This window comes from Fundulus heteroclitus, unplaced genomic scaffold (assembly GCF_011125445.2).
Source record: "Fundulus heteroclitus isolate FHET01 unplaced genomic scaffold, MU-UCD_Fhet_4.1 scaffold_77, whole genome shotgun sequence".
NCBI lineage: Eukaryota > Metazoa > Chordata > Actinopteri > Cyprinodontiformes > Fundulidae > Fundulus > Fundulus heteroclitus.
Window position 1 is genome coordinate 1,235,091 of NW_023397219.1, and position 10,314 is coordinate 1,245,404.

The window sequence follows — 10,314 nt, forward strand, 5'->3', positions numbered from 1 at the left end:
TTTCTTCATAAGAGAACAGCAAGCACTGCAGCCAAAATATGGCCTTTTTTGACCTGCTGTATATTAGCCAGTCCCTAAGCTTGATGTATCATGAAACTGTTGACCTTTTGGGTTTTGTGGTTTTTATTTTATTATTACAATAATAATAATAATAATAATAATAATAATAATAATAATAATAACAATGTTATGTTCAGTGTTTTTTCGCTAATCCACCTCTTATATATTTCAATCCTTATGTAATTTTGTCTGTGTTGTGTGCACCTGCCTGTTGCTTTAATCCTATAAATTTCCCTGTCGTGGGATAAAAAAAGGATTAGCTAATGTTATCTTATCTTAAATAACACTTTTTAATATATGTACTGGGTTCTTTCAAGATCTTAATTACATGTTATGTGTGGGCTCCAGTAACATCCATCCATCCATCCATCCACTGATCTACCTGGATGTTCCCTGGAGGACTGAAACGCCTCAGTCAGACGTCTGTGGGTCTGTCGGGGCAATGACAGAAGTTTTGTCTCCTCTCTCCGTTTCTGGGGCTCGACATTTTCATGTTTTTTCACGTGCTTAGATAAATTTGTTGTGTTTCCACTGAAATGAACCGGCTTTTTACAAAACATACAGCTTGATTTCATTTACGGTATTAAAATAAAGCCAAACGGTGCTACTTCCCCTGTTCATGTTTTTTCGCTGCTGCGGTCTCTCTCAGCTGTTTGTTTGTTAAGTTTGTGTGAGAGCTGAGTGGGCGGGCCAGGCTGAACCTGCGTGCTGATTGGCTGGCGCCGCTGAGCCATGTACGAGAGGGGAGGGGGAGTGGGAGAGTGCTGCCGTGACAGCGCGCTGCAGTCAGCGCCTGCTGACTGACACTGACGGAAGGCATGTGAGCAACATGCATTAATGCGCGATAAAATAAATATCGCCGTTAATAGTCTAATGAATTAACGCGAAATTAACGCGTTAACTTGCCCAGCCCTAATACTTTCCTTTTAAAGGAGTTAAGACATTTATAAATAAATTAATTCCAACAGGACCCAGAATCTAAAACAAAAATATTTATACTACAGCCTGCAGAGGAACTATGTGCCTCATTTTCATCCAACAAATATTGTTTACTTAAATATAATGTTAGAATATATTTAATATATATTTTTAGATTATTATTTTCAAGGTGAAAGATGCCTCATAAACAATGTCTTAAAATAAAAAATAAGGAGCTGCTTAAAGCTCTTTATTTATTTATTTTTTTTATAAAATTTTTTATTATGGAACGATAAGGAGGGCGTGTATCACCTCCATTTACAAAAGATGGTACAGACATTTACTAGCATCCATTCAGTTAAACATATTGGTCCATATTACATACCCCTTCCTGTGTTTATCCTACCACCGGTATTTAGTGTTCCATTTTTTTTATTTTATTTTTCCTTTTTCCGCCCCAGACCCTCTCAGAGGAACGGGGAGAAAAAAGAATAAACAAACTGGTATCACGTCATAAAAACTTTCCTGAACTGTAAAACAGTATACATTGAACAGAGTAGCTAAAGAACAGTAGGTGTCACCTCATTTTCATTGTTTTCAGATCTGGAGTCCATGAAAGTTTGCCATGGGGTCCAAGATCTTTCAAATCTGTCCTGTTCCAGTTTCAGTGCAAATGTCAGTTCCTCCATCTTGCGAATGTCTTGGATGACGTTTATCCAGTCTTGTAGTGTGGGCGTTTTATCCGTCATCCATTTTCGAGTGATTGCTTTTTTGCTAGCAGTAAGCATTATATTGAACATGTATGTTTTATAGAACCCCTTTACACAATTTGGTCTTCTGTCCAGGAACAACGTCTCAAAGTCCAGAACAAGATTGACCCCAATAACAAACTCTACATTTTGTTTAATTGTCTCCCAGAAGGAAAGTAGTTTAGGACAGCTCCAAAAAAATATGAAAGTGGCCGGCTTGACTCGACCCACATAACCTCCAGCATGTTCTGTCTGCATTTCTGCCCCTCTGAGCTGGTGTTTTGAAGAAGCGTGTAGCAGTCTTCCAGGCAAATTCCTTGTAGGCTAGTGATGATGTACATTTCCAACAGTTATTCAAAATATCAGACCAATCCTCAATGAGAATTTGATCGTTCCTTTCTTTGTCCCATCTCTCCTTTATATATAGTGTATTCCCACCCGCCAAGATTTGTAGTTCATTATACATTTTAGACGTTAATTTATTAATGGGGGTTGATTGATACAATTTTAGAAAGATGTTCAATATGTCGACAAATGTTCCGTCTAGCTTATCTTTGTTTGTTTTTTCTAGATAATGCCGGACTTGTAGATAACGGAAAAAATCTCTGTTATCAAGGCCATATTTTTGCTTGATATCTTGAAAGGTCCTCAGACGACCTTTTTGATATAAGTCATTGTATTTTACCAAGCCCTTATCAATCCACTTTTTAAAAGTAATATCTGTTTTATTTGGGGTAAAATCTTGATCATATGCTATCCACCTGATTGGTAAACATGATTCTTTATTTTCTCTTACTAATTTTGACCAGGTCCTGAGTGCTGTTTCTGAACATGGATTGAGTTCTTTAAGGTCTTTTATGAAGTCTATATTTCCAATTGCTGCTTGCAAGGGGACACCAATGCTTTTGCATTCAATCTCCTTCCATTTTGCTGTGTATGAGGGATCACACATTTCCACCAGTGGGATTATTTGTGCTGCTTTGTAGTAGTTATTCATATTTGGGAGTGAGAGACCTCCTTTACTTTTATTTAACTGTAAAGTTTTAAATCTAGTCCTTGGCTGTTTCCCTTGCCAAATGAATCTTGAAATCAGTTTGTCAATTTCTTGGAACATAGATTTGGCTGGTTCTGCTGGTAGTGACTGAAAAAAGTATAGTAACTTTGGCAGCATCATCATTTTGATAGCCTCTATTCTCTGCATGAGACCCAAATAGGGTAACAGGCTCCACCTGGATATGTCGTTTTTTATTTTAGTCATTAATGGGTCATAATTTACTGAGACAATGCTCCTTGGGTCTTTAGGAATGGTCACTCCCAGGTATACTATTGAGTCTGTGTCCCAATTCACTTTGAAGTTTTCCTTATCAATATTATTGGGTAAATATTTGAATGTCAAAACCTGAGTTTTGTGGGAATTCAGCTTATAACCTGAAAATTTCCCATACTCTATCAAGGTTTCATGTAATTCTGGGAGGGATTCCCGAGGTTTTGCTAAGTAGATTAGAATATCGATTTCCTCGGGGTCGTCTCTCCTCTTTCCTCAGGGGGGGGTTGCAGATTTCCTGTGAAGGCCCCTCTCGGGCGCACTGCTTTGGGGGCCCCTTTGGGAGTCCGGGGTTATGGGTTCCCTTACCCCTGCCTCTGTGCTCGGGGAAGGTGGGTCTTCGGTTCTCCACAATCACTATCAAGCCATTTCCTTCTGGATAATTTTCACCTAAACTAGTGCACTCTCACAATCTCCCACAGGTGCTGGGTCCCAGGTATTAAATGTTCACTTATATATAGAAAGGCTATAATTTATTTACTTTCTTTTACTTTTTTAGGTATCACATTACACATGTCAGCTTAAATAATAATACATATGATTTAGCAATGGTATCAAGGTGTTACACGATTGTATCTGTTGCTTTATGTCTGTTGGTTGTGCTGTTCTTTTTGTGTCTCTTTCCAGGTGATGGAGCAGACAGAGGACGTTTTATCATTCTCTTCCTTTTATCTCTTCTTTCTTTCACCTCTTCTTTCTCTTTTTTTTCTCTTCTTGTTTTTCTTTTACTCTCCTACTTTCCCATTGTAGTGTCCATATAATTTGAAATTCTCCCTGCAGGAATCACAATAAAGCTATTTACACGCACAAATCAAGCGGAGCATTATGGCGAAAGCTGTTTGCTCCACTTGTGAAAGTAAAATCTGTCGAGCTCTACTTGGCATTAAGATATCAATTTTTATTGCCACATTGCTAGACAGGACACTGGGGAAAAAGAAAATATAAAAAAAAAAAAAAAAAAAAAAAAAAAAAAAAAAAAAATGTATAATATTGTATCGCACCAAAAGGAAAAAAAAACATTAAAAAAAAAAAATAAAAAAAAAATCGTTTGCGAAAAGCGCTAATTTTTGTTCAGTATGATTTATCTTAATGCCATGTATTTTGGTGCTCTGTCTAATCCATTGTGCTAAAGGTTCAATAAATATGGCAAATAATAATGGGGATATAGAGCATCCTTGTCTGCACCCTTGCTCGATTTTTATTTCTTCTGATAATCCCCCGTTGATCCGAATCCTACCTGTAGGTTTGTTGTACAATTCCTGAATTATCTTTATAAATTTATTGGAAAAGTTGAATCGGGACAAGACTCTGAATAAAAATGCCCAGTCCACAGTGTCAAATGCTTTTTGGGCGTCTAGACCCAGTATTATTGCTTGTTCGTCAGTCCTCTTAATATGATTAATCACGTTTAGGGTTCTTCTAATATTATCTCTGGTACGTCTCATCTTTATGAATCCTGTCTGGTCTAAATTTATTATATCTGGAAGAACATGTTCTAGTCTTTTAGCTAATATGGCTGTAAAGATTTTATAGTCTTGATTAAGAAGACTGATTGGACGGTAGTTCGAACAGTTTAGTTTGTCTTTACCTTCCTTTGGGATAACTGTAATCATTGTTTCCCTCCAGGAGGGAGGAATTTGCCCCCCATTTAAAACCCAATTAAATGTTCTCAAAAGAATAGGAGACAGCTCTTTTAAATAGATCTTATACCATTCAGCGCTGAATCCGTCTGGTCCTGGTGATTTGTTTAATTTTAAGTTATTTATTGCTTTTTCAATTTCTTGAGGCGTTATATTTTTGGTTAGGCTTTCATTTTGCTCGTTTGTTACAGTGGGCAGAAACAATTTGTTCAGTAGTGTGTTAGCTTCATCTTTTCCTTCTTGTTCTCTTAAGGCATATAATTTTTGGTAGTATTTTTCAAAGCATTTTCTTATTTCTGTACCGTTATATGAAACTTTATTAGTTGTTGGTTCTCTAATTTTATATATAGTTCTTTCCTCTTGTTGTTTTCTTAGTCTGTACGCTAAAAAATTTGATGACTTGGGGCCAGATTCATAGTAACTTTGCCTTAGGAATAAAAGTTTCTTCTGTATGTTGGTCTGCAATTCATGATCAATTTTCGTCTCTGATTTGTTTTATTTTTTCCCCTCTAATTCAGTCAAGACATGTTTTAAATTGTTTAATTTTTCTTGTTTAGTTTTTTTTATAAGAGATGATTTTGCAATTATTTTTCCTCTCAGGACAGCTTTACATGCATCCCATAATATTGCAGGTGAGACTTCTCCATTATCATTGTCCTGCATATATGTCTGAATTTCTTGCCTTAACTCCTCTTTAATTCTGCCCTTGAGTATACTAGAATTAAGTCTCCATAAAAACGGGGTTTTGGTTTTATTAACATTTACTTCTATATGAAGTGGGAAATGATCAGAGAGGTCCATCAGCCCAATATGACATTTTTCTACTCGTCCTACGTCCTTGTTATACATGAAGAAGTAATCAATTCTAGAATATGTATGATGAGCCGCCGAGTAGAATGTATAGTCCCTCGTTCTGGGATTGAATTCACGCCAAACATCAATTATCCCCAACTCTTTGATCATCGTCCTGATCTTCCTATCTAAGCTGCTGTTAATTCTGGGTTGTTTAGAGGCATCTTCAGAGGGGTTTAGTCTTATGTTAAAATCACCACCGCAGATTACTAAGCCTTGTGATTTAGTTATCATCATATCGAAAATATGTTTGTAAAATAACCACTCCGAACCCGGTGGAGCATATACATTGACAAAAGTAATTTCTTGTCCCTCGAGTCTGCCCACTACTATGTTATATCTGCCTTCCTTGTCTTTATATTCATGGATCATCTCAAATGTGATCCTCCGAGATATTAAGGTCGCCACTCCCCTTCTACGACCCGTTTTGTGTGATGAACTAAAAACCTGATTGAAGCCCATTCTTCTAAGTTTATTATGCTCTACCTCTGAGAGATGGGTTTCCTGGAGGAATAACGCCTCTGCTTCTTCCTTTTTCATCTTTCCCAATATTTTCGCCCTTTTTATAGGATTAAGAACTCCTTTTACATTGTAGGTTACAATTCGCAGTGGAGATAATGAGGTCATTGGATTATATAACGTTGGAAATTCCAAGCAAGTGAAATAGGTGACAACCCTAGACTACTCAAACAAAGAACTGAGAACAAACAGAACATTTTAGCATTGTAAATTAAGTTCACACGCATCCATTTAAAGACTTCCTTTCTTCTGGTCTTGTTAATGACCTCGGTGATGTTATAGTTTGTGAGCGATTTTGAGGGAAAACCAGCGCAACTCCGTGGTTGCGAAGGGCCCCCTGGTGGCGTTACCTGTTTATAGCGTCCCATTTTCTAGGCGGTGTGGTCCCCGACTCCAAATAACAACAAAAGAGATGAAGCATTATTAATCAAAACAAAACAGACCGGGATATGCTTGATCCCTCCGCTCCTATGGTTGTGCTTGTCCTCTTCTAAACCCCTCCAGTTTCTTCTTATAATCCTCCCGCGCTCCGTTTCGTGGATGATCCTTGTCATTCTTTCCCGACTTGGTCCACATCGTGTTCTTGATTTTGTCGACCCACGTCGTAGATGGCTGAATGACGGTGATTTGGTAGCCTCGATTCGCCATGTCTTTTGTAGCTTCTGCCGCAGAGTTGTAGACACATATGTTGTTCTCGTAGAAAACTCTCAACCTGGCCGGGAACGGGGTTTGAAATTTAATCTTCTTTTCTCTGAGGACCCGCTTCACTTCGAGGTACTCACGTCGCCGTTTTAACACCTCTGGAGCATAGTCGTGGTCCGCTACGACTTTTTTCCCTCCTAGCATGAAGCCTTTCTTTTGCCAGGCTCGTCTTAATATTTCGTCTTTGACCTTGGAAGTGGCAAACCTGACTATTATTGAACGTGGGGGGGCTTCAGGTGGAGCTCTGGGTCCCAGAGATCGGTGGGCTCTCTCAATATTCAAGTCGAGCGATGTCGGAATATCCAGTTTCTCTCTGAGTAGATTCTCTATGAAAGCTGATAAAGATGGTGAGCTTTCCTCAGAGCCCTCCGCAATGCCGTGGAGCCTCAAGTTTTCCCGTCTCGATCTCCCCTCGAGCTCCACTAGCTTAGCCTCGAGCTCGTCCTGCACTTTACTTAGCTTCAATGCTACCTCTTCGAGCTGCTGAACCCTGTTCTCCGCCTCCGAGATGCGCGTTTCTGCCTCGTCCAGTCTTTTGTTAGCATTTTTTATTTCCTCTTTAACCTCTCGGAAGCCCTCACTATTCTCTCGACGTGATTCTCTTAGTTCTTCGAGAATAGTTTGTAGGTTAGCTGTCTCGTTAGCTAAATCGTTAGCCGCTAGTGAAGCATCCAGGCCCGAGTGGTTAGCCATGTCGTCTTCGTTCGATTCTTCCTCTCTTAACATTAGGTGTCGAGACTGCAAAGTGCTCTTTGATTTAATCTTGGGCATTTCGGCCCACTTTTAGGTTACTTTATATCCCGCACTTGCGTCAAACCTGTGATTTTCAGTAATATGTCGGGGAGCCCCCTGGTTATGCTGTCGCCATCTTGCTTGCTCACCCGGAAGTCTCAAAGCTCTTTATTTTACCGCTTACTTTACAGCTGGTTACCAGCCCAAAGTGGGCTGGTAACCAGCTGGGTTAGAAACAACAAAAAGTTTTTTCTAGTCAACAGCTGTTTGGCAGTGAACTTATGTAGAAATTTATAGTCAGTTTAAGAATTGTTGATTATGTTAGGATGTAAATAGAGTTAAAAGTTAAAAACTGACAGCTAATTTTCTGCTCCAAGATGGACAGAAGGAAAGGGTTGAATCAGATGAGATTCATTAGGATATTAGAAAAGACACAAAACTACAGTTAACAACACGGAGCACAGAGAGAAGGAAGACAAGAGTCAGAATAAACAAAATACACAGCGCTATAGTAGATAGGGAGCATGAGACAGGAAAGAAGACGCACTAGACTGGAAAGAAAAATAAAACAGAGGGAAAGATGAAATGTCAATGTTTATACAGGAATTGCAGACAAGGATGGATAACGGACCGGGCCAGCGGGGCCGGAGCCCAGGGGCCCTCTGGGGCCAGGGGCCCAAAACCAAAACTGTTTCAACATATACGATACAATACATTGTTATTTCATTGGGCGTCTGATGAAAACAGGGAGGGAGTGGGGTCCTCTGACATTTAGCTACCAAGGGCCTTTTGAGGCTTGGGGTGGGGGGTGGGGGGGTACTTCCTACCAGGGCCCTCTGACTAACCACAGGCCCTTAGGGTGCTTTTAGCGGGCTCCACAGCTGGCCCTGCTAGTCAGCCATGGGCCCTGATGAAAGCAGCCTCACCCTGGGACCTTGGTAAGAGTAGATGTGGGAAGGGCCCTTGCCCTGCTTTTGGGCCCCTTATGAAAATGGATGAGGGGTGGGGGTGGAGGATATTTTCAGCAGGCCCCATGACTACCAGGGCCCCTAGCCCTGCTTTTGCCTTATGACAATGGATGGTGTGGTGGGCCTCTGACTGATTTCGAGGGCCCCTACCAGGGGCCTCTGACTTACCACATGCCCCGGGTAAGGGTGCTTTTAGCGGGCCCCACATGGATTCCAGTTAGAATGCTTAAAAGAGGTGGACTCTAGCTCGATCCACATGTAGTGTCATCGCTAATTGTAACTGCACGGATCTCAGCATGGATCTCAGACATGCCGTCAATGACAAGACATCAAATAACAAATGTGTCACTTGTGATGTGATGTGTTAATTGTAAAATGAGACCTGTGTTTTACCATAGTAACAACTGGGGCTAAAAAAGGGGGAGAAACAAAGTGCTCTACCAAGTGCGGTGTGTAATAAATTGGAGTAAAGAGAGAGCAACGGTCTTAATTCACCAATTCATGAGACATGTCATCTCAAGGCACTTTACAAAGTCAAGTTCAATCATATTATACAGATTGGGTCAGATTATACAGATTGGTCAAAAATGTTCCTATATAAGGAAACCAGTTGATTGCATCAAAGTCCCGACAAGCAGCATTCACTCCTGAAGAAGCGTAGAGCCACAGGGAGAATGCGCGAAGCTAACTTGCATAGAAACACACAGGCGTTTACGTTGTACAACCGGTACGGCGAACAAGGATATATGGATGTTTTCCAGTATCTTCTTTCACACACCAAATCTGCTGATCCACGTCTACTTTGAGCAAGATCGTTTCAAGAGTAAGTTGATGGTTGATGGTATCAGATTGCCAGATTTATACAGCAAAAGCCTGAAAGGATGGAGCGAGTCTGAGAAATGCTGGCCAAGGGTTCTGTACGGCGACATATACAGCTGCCTTATAAACACGCCAGGCAGTACACACGAGAGAGCATGGAAGCATGAAACTACTGGATGGCTACAATTATTTTATATGGGGACATAGACACCAGCAACCCCTGCAACCCCATGAGGGATTAAGCGGGTCAGAAAATGGATGGATGGACGTTCAGACTTGTTTGTGTAACATCAGAAAGCGGAGTCGGACACAGCGCTTCAGCAGAGAGGACGACCCGCCCAGTAGGTTAGAACAAAAATTGATCACTAAGGATTATTTCGGTGTTTCTGTCCTATTACTCCTTTTCACATACTCATGCCAGAGGGTTTGCATACATTGTACATGTACGTATATTTAAAAAAAAAATTAAAATCGCCGAACTAAGTCCACAATAAAATGCCTTCTAGGTGCGTAGTTGGTGGCTGTAGTGTCGCTTATAGGCCTAGTGCAGACCGCGGTGAAGTTGGTTTGACATTGGACATTCAAACTCCACGGAGTCAGCGGGATCTAGCTCACGGTTGATCCAGTTGAAGGACTCTGATTTCAGCCATCGTCTCTCAGCTGCTCCCTTCTCCCATACGCGGTGGGACCGTCAACAAATCTGATTTGATTTTTGTTTCTCAAGACGCTCCGCTGACTCCGCGGAGCGTGAATGTCCAATGTCAAACCAACTTCACCGCGGTCTAGCGCAGGCCTGAAAGTAGCGCTACATACTTGGCCGGTGGATCAAAAAGTCCGAAAGAAATGGGATTAATTCGTAAAAGAAACGTGAAAGGACTGGATTGCCGGCAGTGACAAAAGTGTTTTATGCAATTCACACTTCACGAGCGAGGATTTTGAGGGGTACTTACAATGTAGCATGTGCTCTATGTCTTGGGCAGCGTTAGATATAGTCTCCTCAGGTTCACCTTGTTCAAACTCTGTTTCTTCAT